This window comes from Homalodisca vitripennis, unplaced genomic scaffold, assembly GCF_021130785.1.
Source record: "Homalodisca vitripennis isolate AUS2020 unplaced genomic scaffold, UT_GWSS_2.1 ScUCBcl_6450;HRSCAF=13669, whole genome shotgun sequence".
Classification (NCBI taxonomy): domain Eukaryota; kingdom Metazoa; phylum Arthropoda; class Insecta; order Hemiptera; family Cicadellidae; genus Homalodisca; species Homalodisca vitripennis.
Genome location: NW_025782554.1, coordinates 2,665 through 24,135, shown reverse-complemented (window position 1 = coordinate 24,135; position 21,471 = coordinate 2,665). Strand labels below are relative to the sequence as shown.

The 21,471-nt window shown below is 34.7% G+C and overlaps 1 long non-coding RNA gene across 1 annotated transcript; it reads left to right on the top strand.

The window, feature by feature from the left end:
- Window positions 1–3,804: 3,804 nt before the first annotated feature.
- On the top strand, window positions 3,805–20,908 carry LOC124373795. Its single transcript, XR_006923474.1, has 2 exons — window positions 3,805–3,931; window positions 20,834–20,908. It is a non-coding gene; the product is annotated as an uncharacterized LOC124373795 (long non-coding RNA).
- The last annotated feature ends 563 nt before the right edge of the window (window positions 20,909–21,471 follow it).

Here is a 21,471-nt window from a genome sequence, read left to right as displayed (position 1 = left end):
CAAGAAAATAAATAATTTTTCTATTCTATTCTAGATTATGACATTTTATTCGTTGTGCACCATCTCACATTTTGTAAAGTATCTTTAGAGTTATAAAGAAAGTTCAATATTAATATAATTAATTCGATATAATTTCTATGTTTTGCAGATATGTTCGGATATAAAACGACTCATTAATTCGGATATAAAACGACTCATTAATTCGGATATAAAACGACTCATTAATTTGTAAGATAATAGAAATCAGAACCGTTCCGAACTGAGGTCGCTATCAGCCGCATGTACAGGGTTTGTCAGGAATGTTCGGGATTTATCGGTACTGCTCGGCTCTGCCCCCACTCTTTCTCTCCGCCTGTCACGATCACCCCATTGAAAACAAACGGGAGGAGCTCGTGTATCTGCCTCACGTGTGTATTGTGATCTGCATTGTATTGTTATAAACGCCGAACTTTACTTGTAGTACAGATTTAGCTATAATAATTTACTATGGAAAATAATATCAGTGATAGTTTTAACATTAGAGGTTTCAAAAAAATTATTTTCCTTTAGGCGTCTCTAATGAGCTCAAACATTTAGCTGAAAGGTTTTCCAAAGTGGAGGTTAGTATTTTAGGTTAGGTGGGTGAGTAGAAATTACTAAAACAATGTTTATCAGTTAAAAGTAAACTTCTATTATTTAAAAACAATTTTCTTCGTAACTCTGTATTTTTCTACTATTTTATGTGAGGAGCCTCTGTATTTTCTTTAGAATAATATTTTTTGCAAGTTAGATCTATTATACAATTTTCCACAGGCTCTAAATGGCTGCAGTATAACAAGAGGCGGGTAGGGTACAATAAGTGGACCCGGTTTTTTATATCGAAAATTGGCAAACGATATTACTGAATCATAGGTAAACCATCGATATAACCAATCGTTACTGATTAATTATTTTGAACAATTAACTTAATCTATATCAACAGCTGTAAATCACTCAGATAATACACATAATCGTGTACCGAAAAACGTATGTGAAATTTGTGGGAAAGAAACAACTGTAACTGTGAGAGGATAAAATATGGTCGTCTTCAGTTTTCCTAATTTTGGTGCTAATAATTTGTTTGATAAACTGTAAATATTAAATTCATATTTTAATTTAAAACATGTGATTGTTATTGAGGACTATAGATACTTTAATATCGATTGATAGTCTAGGATTTGAGGTGCGAATATTAGGTATCGATGATTACATTCTTCAACATAAAAAACCGGGTCCGCTTATTGTACCCTACCCTAAGAGGCCACCACCACAATAGAATCATATTATTTATTACATTTTATAGATATGCAACATAGATAGTTTTTATATAACGTAATTCGTGTCAAAAATTTTTGTTTCTATAGTTTAGATAGTCATAAATATAATTCTATTGTGGTGATGGCCTCTTATTATACTGTAGCCTAAAATCAAGGGAGAACAGAGTATGTTAACCCTCTCCCGCTCCCATTGTTTCCAGGCGCTCATGGTGCTACTAACCTCAATTAATTCGCTCTGCCGGTCGGGCTCGGTCAAAATACGCGGCGTCTCAACTTACATACGTTCTGTCATTGTAATTAACTATAATTATATATATTAATTATTTTACTATATATTGGTTCAATGAAGTTGATTGTACGAGACCAGGGAGGGGGCACACGGACAGCAGGGCGCCGGGTTGTTTGTTGCTCAGTTACTTGGTGAAGGTCATTGTCTGGCTCGCTGTCACTGCCCCTGCCACTGTGATCACTCCGAACTACATCCTCAATGCCACCAACCACTTCACAAAGCTCTGGTACATCACTACACTCACTTGAATCGTCGCAATCACTACTAATAACGAGATTGATTTCACTGTCACGAAGTGTACGGACTACAACCCGCCATTGTTTCCGCACAACTAATATAAATAGCAAAATAATGGAATAAATCTACTGTAAGAGTAAAGTAAATGGTCTCCTGATAGCAAACAACCCGTAGTAGTGCAAACTATTGCTACTCGAGAGCAGCACTTATCGGCTCTAGTAGATAAAGCAGTGCGTGCTGATCTGTGCCGCTTAGGCTGCAGTGGCTACGTTGTGGCCGTGCCGATTCATGCCTTGCGAGCGGGAGAGGGTTTAAGCAGACCAGGATGTTTATATTGATGTTGACCAATCACTGCGGCTGCAGTGTTTTAAGTGGGCTTATGCAGAGCATGATAAGCGAACCTGGTTTTTATCTTGCTTATTACAATCATCGATACTTTATATATTGAGTAACAGAACTATCAATCAATATCAATGTATCTAAAATACTAAATTAAAGTCATATGGTTCAAATTGAGAGAAATAGTTTAAAAAATAAATTTACCGGTACTTTGGGATTATACCGACTACACCCAGACATGAATCGTTATTTGACATTTTGCTTCTACTGATTACTAGATTAGCGTAGAACAATATTTCGTCAATATAAAACAGGAATTGTCTTATCGCAAACCCCTCCCATCCTCAGACAGAGGTCAAAGTCGAGCTGGTCTAGTAGATAACATGATTGCAGAGTCTCGCCGCCCGTTCAGCTGGTGCGTCGCTTTGTACTTCCGTGTTTTACCCGTACATTTCTCCAAATACAAAAATTCAACAAAAACAAATATTAGCCCAAACAAAAACTAAACTCTTTATTGAAAAAACACTCAAAACTTGTTTTTATTCTTGATCACACTCCGCCACCCAAAATGCGAGTGCCTCCTGCCGGCCATTGTCAACGAAAGAAAAACATCCCTCGAGATAGTACCTATCAGTAAAATATCAAATTCTAGAGGTGCTGATCAGAAATATAAATTAAATTGTAATGGAAAGGCAATTATGTACCGTGCAAAAAATTTAAATAATCATATGATGCCGCGCAGCCTGCCGTAATCGGGATTCTCGAGAAAGATAAGATAACAGCGACAACAACACCGATCACAATACCTGGAAATGCTTGGAAAAGTTTGTAATTTTGTAATTAAAGAGTTGTTTTTTTGTTCTATCATGTTTGTTTCTATAAATTTATATTTTTGTGTTCTTCATACGGGTGTGGTCGGTATAATCCCAAAGTACCAATTTACCTAATGTCATAAATACTAAAGGACCCACAACCATTAACACGTTCGCGACAACACAAAATCTTACATTTTTCAAGATGACAGCCAAAATGGCTGGAATATTTAAAAAAGCGTATTTCTTATTTTGTGTATAAATGCAAATTTTGGCCCAGAAAAACATTGTACTGCAGCCAGTTTACAGAAATATACATTTTATATAGTATATTTTGGTTTTTATTTTGTGGGTCACATTTGACCCACAACACCAATGAGAAAGCTTAATTTTGTTGTTAAATAATTTAACTTAAACCACAAAGATCAGCCTTTTTGGAGGTGTATACGATAAAACAATACATGAAAATAATATTTTTCTGAAGTGCGAAATAGATTCAGTAGTAAGCGAACTGACTGAACAAGTTACTGAAGACAGGTGAAGACATAAGAGCAGTGTAACATGTGTTTAGTAAAGCCAGTATCTTAGAGGTTATATAACAAAAGTTGTAAAACAAAAAGTACACAATGACATTATGTATAAACCAACATCATATGATATATAGTTTTCCTAGATACAGCCTTTGAAAAGAAATAAGTCATAAACTTTGACTTATAGGTACTTTCAATGTTTTTTCTTTCTCTTAAAACAATGTTTGGTTTCAGAACTGGGACAAAGATACAACAGAATTAGCTTTGACGGAGCTTCATAGAGCACTGTTGAAACCCTGCACACACAATACATGTAGCACAGACATTTCCCGAAATAGTGTTGGTACTCCTGTCACTTCCTACTTGTGAACATATAAGAAAGTGTGTTGCCATTGGGAAATTGCTGGACGTACATCCTGATGCTTTGAAGTAAGTTAAGATAATTGGTTTAGTAATGGAACTTGTTTTACATAGCTTAAATGCTTAATATATGATCAAACACTCCAATAAAATGAAAAAGTTTTATTTTGTGAGGCCTTTCGTGCTCAAAGAACACATCGTCAGACCCACATAACTGAAATGTTATATTCTTATTTTATATCAAAATGGTTAGTGCAAGAGTTTCAAAAATTTGAATTCCCCCCAACTTTTTCCATTAAAGATAGATATGATTTCTTAAATTCTACAAAAGATATTAAGATCGAACAAGACAAATATCTTGTATCATTTGATGTTCAATCTCTTTATCCTAATGTACCTGTGAAGGAAACAGGATTTTTTCCGGACATTTGCCATCGTTAAGTGAAACAAGAAAACAGTAACACTACGTTTTCGAGATCTGCAATCTGATCTCTTCTTCAGGTAAAGAACTAACCTAATACATAATTACAAACTAGGTTAAAATAAACAAATCTTACTAAAGCGTTGTGGCACGCCTGAGTCAGGAATCACAACCTACATGTTGTATGTCAACTTCACTAACACTAAAGACATGCACTTAATAAAAAAACTATACAAAACACCAATCATTAAACTAAACTACGGAATACAGGTCACAATATGTCTTCACTCGTCTACTAACCATTTACGACTGACCAGAGGGTAGCCAATGGTAATCGTGACGGCCGGCTAAAACAAGATGGCGGAAATACAAGGGAAGGGGAACAGGAATGGGCCCTTTCGTTATTGTTGGTTCATGCGAGATGAACTTCTTAAAAACATATTGTGACTCCGCATTGGTTTATTGCAAATATCCGATCCGTTTGATACTTTTGGTATTCTCTTTAGTTCATTTTTTAGAATTGGCAACCAAAGCGGCCTAATCTCGACTGATGGTTGACTGATTGGTTGGTCTGCCAATTTAATGTATGTTGCCTCAATTAATTTCCTTTTGAAGAAATGTGGTTCCCGATGTATTATGTGGGCTTCATCCCAATTCATATGATGGTCTTCGGACCAACAATGGTGTGCAATTTTTGACTTTTCTGTGAAACCCTTTCTCGTGTTTTCTTTGTGTTCTTTTATCCTTATGTTTAGTGGTCTTTTTGTCTCGCCTATGTATTCCCTATTGCAGCTACATTTTATACTGTAAACACAGTTTTTGGAATCCTGTGTGCCATTTTTTGGTTTTGTTTTTACAAGACTTTGTCTAAGAGTGTTGTGTGTTTTAAACGCGGTTCTAATGTTGTACTTTCTACCTACTCTTCTAATTTTCTCCGATAATCCCGGCACATAAGGGATTGACATAAACGCAAATTTATCACAATTCTGTTTTTCTGACTCAGGAATGATTCTTCTGGTTCGTTTGCACTTATTAATTACTAATTGAGGGTATCCATTGCTTCTGAGATCCGATTCAATTTTCTTAAATTCTTCTTTTAGTCCATCTTTATCTGAGCACAAGCTCTTTGCTCTATCAAACAACGAGTAGGCTACTCCTTCTTTGACAGATTTTTGATGGTTGGATTGATAATTTAAATATTTTCCTGTGTGTGTTATCTTTCGAAAAACAGTTGTCTTAAGGACATCCCTATCTCTTAATACACACACATCCAAAAAGGGAAGCTTGTTTTGGACTTCCACTTCCATTGTGAGGCGGATGGAAGGAGAAATACTATTAATGTGATTCAAAAAATTATTTAATTCAATGTCTCCATGAGAAAAAATAACAAAGGTATCATCCACATACCTCCACCAAATCTTCGGTTTGAACTGAGCTGAAGCCAAAGCTTTTCGCTCGAATTCCTCCATAAAGATATTGGCGAAAATAGGAGACAGTGGAGAACCCATTGCCATCCCCTCATCTTGACGGTAAATTTTACCCTCTAACTCAAAATAATTGCATTGAGTGCATAGTTCTAACAGTTCCATAATTACTGGCACGGGAAGTTTAGTTCTATCCTTTAATGTTTGGTCTTCTTTGAGACGTGATTTAATAATTCCGAGAGTTTCTGGAACTGGTACATTTGTAAATAGACTTTCGACATCAAAACTTACCAGTTTGTCAGTTTCAGTCAACTTTAGGGATTTTGACTTCTCTACGAAATCCCTGGAATTTTTGATGAAAGAGTCAGTTTTTCCTACCAATGGTGTTAAGATGTCCAAGAGGACTTTAGACAATTCCCTGCAAGGTGAATCACGAGAACTAATGATGGGCCGGAGAGGGATGGTAGGTTTGTGGATTTTGGGGAAGGCCATACATGTGGGGGATTTTGGAGTGGTGAGGAGTTAATTTAGATCTAAATTTATCTGAAAAAAATTCTTTATGTTTTCTTAAGGTGTTTGCTACTTTGCGTTCAAATGAATCAGTCGGGTCTTTATTTAAAACTGTATATTTGCCAGTATTTAAAGTTTCCGCAATCTTTTCTTTATACGCTACTGAGTCAAGTACCACAGTAGCGTTGCCTTTGTCGGCAGGTAAGATTTTGACCGTGTCATCTTTCCCAAGGAATCGACCTGGCCTTTTTCTCCTCTATTGTTAAATTGGGTTTTGTGGGAGGAATTTTTCTGAGTAAAAGACTGGCCTCGCAGCGGAAGCGGTCACCCTGTTCCTCAGGTAACTGTGAAACAGCCGACTCAATTCCAGTTACGAAATCCAGTGCCTTTACCGATTTTTGTGCCACAGAAAAGTTTAAACCCTTGGATAATACTGATATTTCCGCTTCATTCAGGATTTTCGAAGAGAGATTGATTACGTTTTTATTATTTGCATCCGTATTCACGTTGCCATCCTTAGGCAAATCACATTTTTTAGGCCTAATTTTTTCCAGTTTGGAGATTTTCTTTTTCTTATCTGTTTCAGAAACTTTTTATACATCTATTTTGGATGCTTTCGAGAATGTTGTTGAATTCTGTACCGATCAGTGTTTTTAATTCAGTTTTTTTACACTCAATACTATTTTGGAGGAGGTATTTTTCACGATGATGATATGCAATTCTTTCTTTAAGTAAAGATTTAGAAGCAGAAGACAAAATTTTACTGGCTTTCCTACTATGAAAAGGAGGAGGTTTTTTAGAGTTAACCCTATAGGCATAAGGTCTTCAACCTTACATTTATGCAAGAAAGTTAAATGATTAATGTGTTTAGTTAATTTAAGATGCAAGCTCTCAAGGTCTTTGATTTGTTTACTGGTTCCGGGTCCGTACCGAGAATCAATTCTTTGTTTGAAGGTTATTTTTGACGATGGAAGGATTGTGAAGGAAACAGGATTTTTCCGGACATTTGCCATCGTTAAGTGAAACAAGAAAACAGTAACACTACGTTTTCGAGATCTGCAATCTGATCTCTTCTTCAGGTAAAGAACTAACCTAATACATAATTACAAACTAGGTTAAAATAAACAAATCTTACTAAAGCGTTGTGGCACGCCTGAGTCAGGAATCACAACCTACATGTTGTATGTCAACTTCACTAACACTAAAGACATGCACTTAATAAAAAAACTATACAAAACACCAATCATTAAACTAAACTACGGAATACAGGTCACAATATGTCTTCACTCGTCTACTAACCATTTACGACTGACCAGAGGGTAGCCAATGGTAATCGTGACGGCCGGCTAAAACAAGATGGCGGAAATACAAGGGAAGGGGAACAGGAATGGGCCCTTTCGTTATTGTTGGTTCATGCGAGATGAACTTCTTAAAACCATATTGTGACTCCGCATTGGTTTATTGCAAATATCCGATCCGTTTGATACTTTTGGTATTCTCTTTAGTTCATTTTTTTAGAATTGGCAACCAAAGCGGCCTAATCTCGACTGATGGTTGACTGATTGGTTGGTCTGCCAATTTAATGTATGTTGCCTCAATTAATTTCCTTTTGAAAGAAATGTGGTTCCCGATGTATTATGTGGGCTTCATCCCAATTCATATGATGGTCTTCGGACCAACAATGGTGTGCAATTTTTGACTTTTCTGTGAAACCCTTTCTCGTGTTTTCTTTGTGTTCTTTTATCCTTATGTTTAGTGGTCTTTTTGTCTCGCCTATGTATTCCCTATTGCAGCTACATTTTTATACTGTAAACACAGTTTTTGGAATCCTGTGTGCCATTTTTTGGTTTTGTTTTTACGAGACTTTGTCCTAAGAGTGTTGTGTGTTTTAAACGCGGTTCTAATGTTGTACTTTCTACCTACTCTTCTAATTTTCTCCGATAATCCCGGCACATAAGGGATTGACATAAACGCAAATTTTATCACAATTCTGTTTTTCTGACTCAGGAATGATTCTTCTGGTTCGTTTCTGCACTTATTAATTACTAATTGAGGGTATCCATTGCTTCTGAGATCCGATTCAATTTTTCTTAAATTCTTCTTTTAGTCCATCTTTATCTGAGCACAAGCTCTTTGCTCTATCAAACAACGAGTAGGCTACTCCTTCTTTGACAGATTTTTGATGGTTGGATTGATAATTTAAATATTTTCCTGTGTGTGTTATCTTTCGAAAAACAGTTGTCTTAAGGACATCCCTATCTCTTAATACACACACATCCAAAAAGGGAAGCTTGTTTTGGACTTCCACTTCCATTGTGAGGCGGATGGAAGGAGAAATACTATTAATGTGATTCAAAAAATTATTTAATTCAATGTCTCCATGAGAAAAAATAACAAAGGTATCATCCACATACCTCCACCAAATCTTCGGTTTGAACTGAGCTGAAGCCAAAGCTTTTCGCTCGAATTCCTCCATAAAGATATTGGCGAAAATAGGAGACAGTGGAGAACCCATTGCCATCCCCTCATCTTGACGGTAAATTTTACCCTCTAACTCAAAATAATTGCATTGAGTGCATAGTTCTAACAGTTCCATAATTACTGGCACGGGAAGTTTAGTTCTATCCTTTAATGTTTGGTCTTCTTTGAGACGTGATTTAATAATTCCGAGAGTTTCTGGAACTGGTACATTTGTAAATAGACTTTCGACATCAAAACTTACCAGTTTGTCAGTTTCAGTCAACTTTAGGGATTTTGACTTCTCTACGAAATCCCTGGAATTTTTGATGAAAGAGTCAGTTTTTCCTACCAATGGTGTTAAGATGTCCAAGAGGACTTTAGACAATTCCCTGCAAGGTGAATCACGAGAACTAATGATGGGCCGGAGAGGGATGGTAGGTTTGTGGATTTTGGGAAGGCCATACATGTGGGGGATTTTGGGAGTGGTGAGGAGTTAATTTAGATCTAAATTTATCTGAAAAAAAATTCTTTATGTTTTCTTTAAGGTGTTTGCTACTTTGCGTTCAAATGAATCAGTCGGGTCTTTATTTAAAACTGTATATTTGCCAGTATTTAAAGTTTCCGCAATCTTTTCTTTATACGCTACTGAGTCAAGTACCACAGTAGCGTTGCCTTTGTCGGCAGGTAAGATTTTGACCGTGTCATCTTTCCCAAGGATCGACCTGGCCTTTTTCTCCTCTATTGTTAAATTGGGTTTTGTGGGAGGAATTTTTCTGAGTAAAAGACTGGCCTCGCAGCGGAAGCGGTCACCCTGTTCCTCAGGTAACTGTGAAACAGCCGACTCAATTCCAGTTACGAAATCCAGTGCCTTTACCGATTTTTTGTGCCACAGAAAAGTTTAAACCTTGGATAATACTGATATTTCCGCTTCATTCAGGATTTTCGAAGAGAAGCGGAATGAATTTAAGAATTTAAGAATTTAAGAAAATTGAATCGGATCTCAGAAGCAATGGATACCCTCAATTAGTAATTAATAAGTGCAAAACGAACCAGAAGAATCATTCCTGAGTCAGAAAAAACAGAATTGTGATAAATTTGCGTTTATGTCAATCCCTTATGTGCCGGGATTATCGGAGAAAATTAGAAGAGTAGGTAGAAAGTACAACATTAGAACCGCGTTTAAAACACACAAACACTCTTAGACAAAGTCTCGTAAAAACAAAACCAAAAAATGGCACACAGGATTCCAAAAACTGTGTTTACAGTATAAAATGTAGCTGCAATAGGGAATACATAGGCGAGACAAAAAGACCACTAAACATAAGGATAAAAGAACACAAAGAAAACACGAGAAAGGGTTTCACAGAAAAGTCAAAAATTGCACACCATTGTTGGTCCGAAGACCATCATATGAATTGGGATGAAGCCCACATAATACATCGGGAACCACATTTCTTCAAAAGGAAATTAATTGAGGCAACATACATTAAATTGGCAGACCAACCAATCAGTCAACCATCAGTCGAGATTAGGCCGCTTTGGTTGCCAATTTCTAAAAAATGAACTAAAGAGAATACCAAAAGTATCAAACGGATCGGATATTTGCAATAAACCAATGCGGAGTCACAATATGGTTTTAAGAAGTTCATCTCGCATGAACCAACAATAACGAAAGGGCCCATTCCTGTTCCCCTTCCCTTGTATTTCCGCCATCTTGTTTTAGCCGGCCGTCACGATTACCATTGGCTACCCTCTGGTCAGTCGTAAATGGTTAGTAGACGAGTGAAGACATATTGTGACCTGTATTCCGTAGTTTAGTTTAATGATTGGTGTTTTGTATAGTTTTTTTATTAAGTGCATGTCTTTAGTGTTAGTGAAGTTGACATACAACATGTAGGTTGTGATTCCTGACTCAGGCGTGCCACAACGCTTTAGTAAGATTTGTTTATTTTAACCTAGTTTGTAATTATGTATTAGGTTAGTTCTTTACCTGAAGAAGAGATCAGATTGCAGATCTCGAAACGTAGTGTTACTGTTTTCTTGTTTCACTTAACGATGGCAAAATGTCCGGAAAAATCCTGTTTCCTTCACAATCCTTCCATCGTCAAAAATAACCTTCAAACAAAGAATTGATTCTCGGTACGGACCCGGAACCAGTAAACAAATCAAAGACCTTGAGAGCTTGCATCTTAAATTAACTAAACACATTAATCATTTAACTTTCTTGCATAAATGTAAGGTTGAAGACCTTATGCCTATAGGGTTAACTCTAAAAACTCCTTTTCATAGTAGGAAAGCCAGTAAAATTTTGTCTTCTGCTTCTAAATCTTTACTTAAAGAAAGAATTGCATATCATCATCGTGAAAAATACCTCCTCCAAAATAGTATTGAGTGTAAAAAAACTGAATTAAAAACACTGATCGGTTACAGAATTCAACAAACATTCTCGAAAGCATCCAAAATAGATGTATAAAAGTTTCTGAAACAGATAAGAAAAAGAAAATCTCCAAACTGGAAAAAATTAGGCCTAAAAAATGTGATTTGCCTAAGGATGGCAACGTGAATACGGATGCAAATAATAAAAACGTAATCAATCTCTCTTCGAAAATCCTGAATGAAGCGGAAATATCAGTATTATCCAAGGGTTTAAACTTTTCTGTGGCACAAAAATCGGTAAAGGCACTGGATTTCGTAACTGGAATTGAGTCGGCTGTTTCACAGTTACCTGAGGAACAGGGTGACCGCTTCCGCTGCGAGGCCAGTCTTTTACTCAGAAAAATTCCTCCCACAAAACCCAATTTAACAATAGAGGAGAAAAAGGCCAGGTCGATCCTTGGGAAAGATGACACGGTCAAAATCTTACCTGCCGACAAAGGCAAACGCTACTGTGGTACTTGACTCAGTAGCGTATAAAGAAAAGATTGCGGAAACTTTAAATACTGGCAAATATACAGTTTTAAATAAAGACCCGACTGATTCATTTGAACGCAAAGTAGCAAACACCTTAAGAAAACATAAAGAATTTTTTTCAGATAAATTTAGATCTAAATTAACTCCTCACCACTCCAAAATCCCCCACATGTATGGCCTTCCCAAAATCCACAAACCTACCATCCCTCTCCGGCCCATCATTAGTTCTCGTGATTCACCTTGCAGGGAATTGTCTAAAGTCCTCTTGGACATCTTAACACCATTGGTAGGAAAAAACTGACTCTTTCATCAAAAATTCCAGGGATTTCGTAGAGAAGTCAAAATCCCTAAAGTTGACTGAAACTGACAAACTGGTAAGTTTTGATGTCGAAAGTCTTATTTACAAATGTACCAGTTCCAGAAACTCTCGGAAATTATTAAATCACGTCTCAAAGAAGACCAAACATTAAAGGATAGAACTAAACTTCCCGTGCCAGTAATTATGGAACTGTTAGAACTATGCACTCAATGCAATTATTTTGAGTTAGAGGGTAAAATTTTACCGTCAAGATGAGGGGATGGCAATGGGTTCTCCACTGTCTCCTATTTTCGCCAATATCTTTATGGAGGAATTCGAGCGAAAAGCTTTGGCTTCAGCTCAGTTCAAACCGAAGATTTGGTGGAGGTATGTGGATGATACCTTTGTTATTTTTTCTCATGGAGACATTGAATTAAATAATTTTTTGAAATCACATTAATAGTATTTCTCCTTCCATCCGCCTCACAATGGAAGTGGAAGTCCAAAACAAGCTTCCCTTTTTGGATGTGTGTGTATTAAGAGATAGGGATGTCCTTAAGACAACTGTTTTTCGAAAGATAACACACACAGGAAAATATTTAAATTATCAATCCAACCATCAAAAATCTGTCAAAGAAGGAGTAGCCTACTCGTTGTTTGATAGAGCAAAGAGCTTGTGCTCAGATAAAGATGGACTAAAAGAAGAATTTAAGAAAATTGAATCGGATCTCAGAAGCAATGGATACCCTCAATTAGTAATTAATAAGTGCAAACGAACCAGAAGAATCATTCCTGAGTCAGAAAAACAGAATTGTGATAAATTTGCGTTTATGTCAATCCCTTATGTGCCGGGATTATCGGAGAAAATTAGAAGAGTAGGTAGAAAAGTACAACATTAGAAACCGCGTTTAAAACACACAACACTCTTAGACAAAGTCTCGTAAAAACAAAACCAAAAAAATGGCACACAGGATTCCAAAAACTGTGTTTACAGTATAAAATGTAGCTGCAATAGGGAATACATAGGCGAGACAAAAAGACCACTAAACATAAGGATAAAAGAACACAAAGAAAACACGAGAAAGGGTTTCACAGAAAAGTCAAAAATTGCACACCATTGTTGGTCCGAAGACCATCATATGAATTGGGATGAAGCCCACATAATACATCGGGAACCACATTTCTTCAAAAGGAAATTAATTGAGGCAACATACATTAAATTGGCAGACCAACCAATCAGTCAACCATCAGTCGAGATTAGGCCGCTTTGGTTGCCAAATTCTAAAAAATGAACTAAAGAGAATACCAAAAGTATCAAACGGATCGGATATTTGCAATAAACCAATGCGGAGTCACAATATGGTTTTAAGAAGTTCATCTCGCATGAACCAACAATAACGAAAGGGCCCATTCCTGTTCCCCTTCCCTTGTATTTCCGCCATCTTGTTTTAGCCGGCCGTCACGATTACCATTGGCTACCCTCTGGTCAGTCGTAAATGGTTAGTAGACGAGTGAAGACATATTGTGACCTGTATTCCGTAGTTTAGTTTAATGATTGGTGTTTTGTATAGTTTTTTTATTAAGTGCATGTCTTTAGTGTTAGTGAAGTTGACATACAACATGTAGGTTGTGATTCCTGACTCAGGCGTGCCACAACGCTTTAGTAAGATTTGTTTATTTTAACCTAGTTTGTAATTATGTATTAGGTTAGTTCTTTTACCTGAAGAAGAGATCAGATTGCAGATCTCGAAACGTAGTGTTACTGTTTTCTTGTTTCACTTAACGATGGCAAATGTCCGGAAAAATCCTGTTTCCTTCACAATCCTTCCATCGTCAAAAATAACCTTCAAACTAATGTACCTATTAAAGATAGCATACAAATCATCGAGGACTGGCTGATTTCCATAAATTTAGAAAAAACTATTGTTAAAGAGTACATTAATTTAGTCAATCTTAGCATGTCACAAAATGTGTTTCAATTTCGAGACAAATATTACACACAGTGTTATGGTACTGCCATGGGAAATCCCCTTTCATGTTTTATCGCCAACATATTTCTCAGTAAATTTGAAACTCATGCAAAAGAAACAATGGATTATTTTCCAAGAATCTGGAAGCGATATGTAGATGATATATTTGCTGTTTTTGACAAGAAACAAAATCTTCAAGATTTTATTATTTCGCTTAACTCATTTTACCCTTCTATAAAATTTACTTGTGAAACAGAACATAACAATCAACTCCCATTTCTAGATTTATTAATTACAAAAAATACAACTGGCCATTTTGAATTTGACATATATAGAAAATCAACACAAAACGACAGATTTATCCTATTTGATTCATTTCATCCCCCTTCACAAAAAAGAGCAGCTTTTCACAGTTTAATCCACAGGCTATTACATACCCCTCTATCAATTGAAAATTATAAAAAGGAAGTAAAGAAAATTAAAGAAATTGCATTATTTAATGGTTACAAAATTGAAATGATTGATAACATGATAAAAAATAAAAATAAAATTATTGAAAGAAATTCTAGAACAACTCTCTATCAAACTAAATGCAAAGAACCTGAAAATGGATATCTGTGTCTTACAACAATTTAACTACAGAAATTGCTAAAAGTTTTAAAACACATGCCAGTATTAATGTATCCTCAAATTCCAAAATAAAACTAAAAAACATATTAGGAAATCCAAAGAATAAAATAGATGATGATGAAAAATCTGGAATATATTAAATTAATTGTGACAACTGTAATTTAAAATATATTGGCCAAACAAAAAGGAAAATAAAAAAGAGAGTAAAGGAACATAAAGCATGTCTGAAGTATCAACAAGAGGAAAAATCGGCCATGGCGAAACATGCACTTCATACTGGACACTGCTTTTCACAAGTCAAATTATTAAAAGAAGTCAAAAACAACAAATTCCTTGATGCTTACGAAACTATTTTTATGCAGAAGAACCAAAATTATCTAGTAAATAATGAGCCTGGACCTCTACAAAATTTCACCGTTACTGCCTTTAATCTAAAGAAATATAAATTTTTACATATACAGTAGACATACTTCCTGGCCTTTAAAATCTGATCTCTTTGTATTTTTCAAGACATATGTATTTATTTAAGTCTAAATTGTTTGTATTATTACTTTACTTTAATTTCAGTTATGTGGGTCTGACGATGTGTTCTTTGAGCACGAAAGGCCTCACAAAATAAAACTTTCATTTTATTGGAGTGTTTGATCATATATTAAGCATTTAGAATTTCCAATAAGAAGACGCTGGTAAAATGTATAGCTTAAATGTCTACTTTTATAACAATGTTAATTGTTATTAACTATGACATTTTTTGTGGATTATGAGAGTGGCCAAAAAAAGATCAACAACTAGTATTCAATTTGCAATGCCAACTCTTTTTAATAATATAGTGTATTCACCAATCTTATTATAGAATATATGCTTAGCCATAGTGTGAAAAATTAATAAATGCTTAGTCAATGCCAGTTTCTACATTTTAACTACTGTTAATTAATGCATCTACTGTGGCCAGAAAGTGCATGTTCTTTAGAAATGTGCTATGCCCTAAATTACAACTTTCAAAGCTACAAAATTAAAATTTTTTAAGATTTATGCAGTTTTCTACAGAATCATTAATAATGTATTTCAGGTATATGCATACTTTTGTTTATGAATCTTTGTGTGAAAATTATTCATACAAAAAAGTATAGCCTTCTCTAATACTCATTACCAGAAATAAAAACTTATTTTATCTAATGGAACTGTTGTTATTTTGTGTATTTTAGTTTTTCAAAAATATTTATTAGTCAGGGGAGTTGAAGTTAGAAAATTTTAGTACTCAACTTCCAACTACTTTCAAAAAGACAAATTTAGCTATGAAGTGGAAGGACTCAATCTGGAAGAGCGAAGTAATAGATTGGTTGTGAGCGCACAGTAGTGAAACTTCAGATAAAGAAAATGCAACTCCTTTTATATGTTATGTATGACATTGACACAGTGGCCATTAACTTCAATGAGTACTTTACAACAATGGCTGAAGAGACCTTGAAGAAAATCAATTCAAATCAACCAGACCTTGCAATAAACTCTCTGTCAATTCTTCCACCTACTAATCATCACGAAGTTCTCAATAGTATCCGCACTCTGAAATCTGCTTCTTCTGCTGGAGTAGATAGGATTTCTGCCATTGCTTGTAAAATTTTGTGAACTTGGTCTATGCCAAGGTTACTATACAGAAGGTTGTCTCAGTCCGGTAAGGCGTGTGTAGACAGTAGCCACCGCGGCACTGACGTCACACACCGACCTGTGCCCGCGCTCTCTCTGCTCAAGCCTATTAATTGGGTCGCTAGAGCCAGTTATTTACCGATATATTTTGTATTTGTTCTTGGGATACATTATTCTTTAAATCCTTTTTTTACTATTACGTACTACTGCATGACCTAATTGGTGTATTTATGAAGACACATTGATCTCAATATTAACAAAACCAACTTTAATGCACATATCAATTTGTTTTACTTTAAGAATGTTTTATTCCTTTAAGATGATTGGTTTCTACTTCATTTAATAAAAAGTACGTAGCAAACGGATAAAATAAATCAATAATTATCAAAATCTTGTGTTTTATTAGAAAATTTCTACAATCAGTATCATAGACTTATGTTAACACTTTTAAGTCGTGAGTTTTTTATATTTCTTTGAAGTTTTCCTGTTCTTCACTCACTAGGTTCTTTCTTTTAAGAGTCATTTTTTCGTTTAGAAACTTCATTCTAATTATGGGTCCTTTGTTTTATGAATACTCTGGCGACCTCTTCCGGAATACAAGGGTATTTCTGGATAACTGACATTGTCATTCGTTTTACGACGCCTGAAAAAAAAACCTTTTGTAGTTATAAACAGAACTTCATAAAATACATTTCAACGGGGTTTTCGGTTGAATTTAAATTATATTGCATACTAATAGACGCATCTGTATTTGCTAGCTTGAAAATGGGGGAAATATTTAGAATATAAATATACATTGAAATAATATTAAAGCTGGAGCTGTGAAGAAAGAAGTTTGCATACTTTAACTTACTGTAATACATTTATTTGATGTCAATACTCCAAATCAAAGATGATTTAGAATGTATCTAAATAAAACTGGAAACAACAATGATACCTACATAAACAAAATTGTAATATATTCTTATTTTTCTTTACTTTTAAGTAGTATATATCCTAAATAAAAATAAATATAGCTGTCCATTTGAAGCCATACAACTAAAGCATTTGAAATATCTCAATTTAAATGTAAATAACACTATAACTTGCTGTAGCTCTTTATTTTATGTAACAAAAATTACTATGCCTGCAAATAAACATACCATCAAACAAATTTTATTATTCAATATTTTTCAATTTAAAAAATAAGTTACAAACAAGCAAACCTATTTTATTCATAAATACAGTTTCGCTCAGTGCATTGAAAGAAATGAGCACTACAAAAGCCTACTTGTTTCTATGAAATATTAGTAATACGCACCTGGTTCTTTGGAAAAGGTATTTTTTTATGAAATGATTCAAATTCTTCGTTCATCCACTTTGCTTGGTTGAGCCATTCTGGTGATGGATGAGTCACCATTTTTTCATTAAGTTCACTGTTTTCTTTTAACAGGGTTTCATTCATATCTGGAGCTTCTAAACTGGCTTCATTTTCAGTAGATTCATTATTTAAAATACATTCTACAATCTTTTTGGAATCCCTACTCTTAATGCGTTTGTATCGTTCGCTAGAAATAATTTTATTTTGTTGAATGCTTGCACATGTAGCAGTTTCAGAGCATGAAAACAGTGTAGGCACAGCATTTGGCTTTAGTAATTTCTTAGGGGCTAAATTTAAAAGTTCTGCTTTTAAATCACGTTCATAACACTCACTTGTGAAATGATCAGAACAAATAACAGAAGTAAGAGGATTTAAAATATTTATCCGCCCGTTTACAAAAATGTGCCCACTGTTTTTGACAATGACTGATCTTTAGGAAATCTGTGATAAAATACCTTATTACTTTCTTCTGACAACTTACGTGTTTTAACTCGGCTGTTGTTACAAACGGCTACTGCACACCGTTCCCCAGGCATCTCACACACTTAAATCATCCAAACTTTTACAAAACGTGGTCACTAATAATGATAATAAATACATTAAACTGGTTAATCGTAGAGCGTCTGAGCGAACACATGTTAGCGGCACTTGACAGCGGCTAGTGTAGGTGGGGGAGGTTTGAGTGTGACGTGATGCGCCAAGTGTGTGCGCACGCGACTGAGGCAACTTTCTGTATAGTAACCTTGGGTCTATGCCACCCAATTGCTAATATTGCTAACAAATCAATGGCCCAAGGATATATTTATTCAAAGTTAAGGACTTCCAAGGTTTGTCCTATGCTCAAGCAAGGAAGTGAACATGAACTCAAGAATTTCAGGCATATCTTCTTACTACCAACTGTCTCTAACATAATAGACAAAATTGTTTTATCCGGACTTCTTAATCATCTTAACACATACAACCTTCCTTCTAAAAGACAACATGGTTTCCTTGCTGGAAAATCGACTATTACTGCTCCGTTTGACTTAAATGTGCATTTAATTGACAGCATTCACCCAGGTAAAAAAATCACCAGTATTTCACAAGATCTGAGCAAGGTATTTGATGATTGCTTGGACTACAAATTACTCTTGACACAGTTGAGTACTAAGTATAAAGGAAGATGCTGCCCTGAAATGTTTTACAGCTGTTGAAGTGATTGAAAACAAATACAGTAGTAGTAATTACAAAAATTCTTGAATGGTAAAAAAAAAACTGGAAATTCGGCTCCATTACCTATTGAAAGAGTAGTGTCCTGTAATGGGCCTAGTACCATTTGTTTTATGTACATCAGACCTGCCTCATCACATTGATCACTACAGTTATCCTGTTATTTATGCTGATGATAACAGTTCTTTTATCCAGCAACAGATCAATAGAGCCACTTGAAATTAACACATCTATTTCAGTCAGCTTGGCCCACCCAGCAATACTGTGAAAGTAATGACCAGGTGTCCAGTGAAGGTAAAAACAAAACAACTGACACTTGGAAGACATAAGGATGCTGTTAATGCAGTTCCTAGACTTGAACAAGTGCATTCAATAAAATGTCTTGGAATCACCCTAAATGAGAAACTTACCTAGAATGACAATTATGATCAACTCAACTCCTATCTCTTTTGCTCTCAAAAGAGTGAAATCCATTAGTACTCCTTAGGCAACATTGATAATTTATCATGCACTCTGAGTCATGCATTAAGTATGGTATAGTCTTATGGGGAAACAGTTCTTGCGAGATCTGCAAAGAATCATGGTTCTTCAGAAGAAAGCTCCGAGAATCATAGCTAACTTACTGCCATATGACAACTATAGAAAAAACTTACAAGAATCTTAAAATACAGACTTTTAAGTCCCTGTATGAACTTGATGTTGTTTCAATTGCCTGCAAGCTTAACTTACCAAAAAACAAAGGTTTTCATGGGTTTAAAACAACATGCAGAGGACTTCATTATTCCATCGCACAGAACTGCCCTGTTTGAAAAGAAACCTTCATATGCAGGGGCAAAGCTCTACAATCTACTTCCTACGGAGCTGTAGACAAATAATGTTAAGGTGCTGAAAACAATACTGCAAAGTTTCTGCTTCACTGCTTAGCTTGAATGACTACCAAATATTGTTTGTGCTCTGTTTTTATATGTTTCGTGTTCGTTACTTTATTATTGTAATGTTTATTAACACCAATTCTGTAACTCTCTGTTCAAGAATAAAGCCTTCTGATTGTGATGCAAACAAATTTTTGTTTAGTCTTAAAAACATAACGAAACATTGTTTTGCGATTATCATTATTTCTCAAATTGCAGCTCTAAATTCCTAGCGATAAAAATAACTATATAATAATACATTATTTAGACAAGGCATGTTACAAGGTGTATTTTATAAGTATTATTAATAAAGTATTACGTAGTACTGTAATAAAAATGTTTAAAACAACTCCAAAACTGGTTTAAGGGCTTGAATCGCTATTTTAGAAGTTACTAAAAACTGTATTGGCTTTGAGTTTTTTGTTGAATAATAATATGTTAAAGTAAGTGTTGCAAAGTTTAAACTCATTTCTTAAAACCAGTTGGAGATTTTTTAATAGTATTGTATTGGCCTACTTTATCATCTTGAGAAGTTTATGTTCTTTGTCCAGAAAAACCCTATATAACACACTCTGATATAAACAATTTTGAAACTATAAACACATTGAAATAAAAAAAGTAATAGAATAATAATAGAAAACAATTTTTATTGCAGAATGTACTTATACTTAAAGAAATAAATTTGATAACATAATAAGAATAAAATTAAAAAATAAGTTAATTTTAACCAAATCTCATTTAAAAAGTTTTATCCATAAGTATACTTACAAAATTTATATGTATAGAATTTTTAATTTTTTAAGATTTATAAAAAATTAACTATCTTAATATATCTGTCCTGTTAATCCAGTTATCAAATGGCCAAATGAGTGGTATAGAAGGAAAGTTAACAAGTGGAAAAATTTACCCATAGGGATGTTAATCGGAGGACCTGGAAATATTTATTAAAAAGTCCTCAACCCTAGGGGTGGCAGAAAGAGGGGAGGGGGGAACAAAGTGTCCTAAAGTGTTCAAAGGGGGGGTTTTGGTCCTACAGAACAGTTTATAGTTTATACGCTTCTCATTTTTGTTAAGGTTTGCAAAGTGTTGAAAACAGGGGTGACCATTTTTAATTCTTACTATGCCACAAAGTATAGGGTTATAATAAAGAACATTGAGGTATATCAACAAACAGCTTATTTTATTTCCTTAAGTATATAGCGATGCAAATACCTTTTGTTTCAGGTACAGTTTAAAATATTTTGAAAACAATCCAGCACCTTGGGAAGAAATCAAAGATGTAGAAGAAATACCCAAGAATAAAACGAAAAGAGGTTATGGTTTCAGACATTGAAATTGTTGAAACTTGCTTTCGATTTTTTGAGAGCCTCGGCAAACCATTTTAGAAACTCTCTGGAAATGGTCTGAGTTTTACAAGGAAATTTCTTCAGCATGAAAGACCAATCATGTAAAGAGGGTAACGTTTGATTCTTAACAGCAGTTTAAACTTATGAAAACAATTACAGTTTAAGTTATACAATCACTTTCTATCAATCTGCCAAACTAATATCTATTTCTGAAATAGTCGTAGTCAAAAACATTGTAAAATGAAAACATATTTTCATTTTAAGTTTCAAAATGAATTGTGTATTTGCTTAAAGGAATGCATATATTTCTAATGTAATGGTCTATATAAAAATATATCCTATGTAATTAACAAGCTGGTGTATAATAGACTAAAAACTGTCAAGCTTACTCATAAACTCAAGATCAATGAGCTTAATTTTCCAAATACCTAAGATAGTAAAAACTGGGAGTTGCTGAAACGGTTTTCTTTTTCACAAGAAAGAGACCAGAATATCTCTGGTTTGCATTAAATGTAA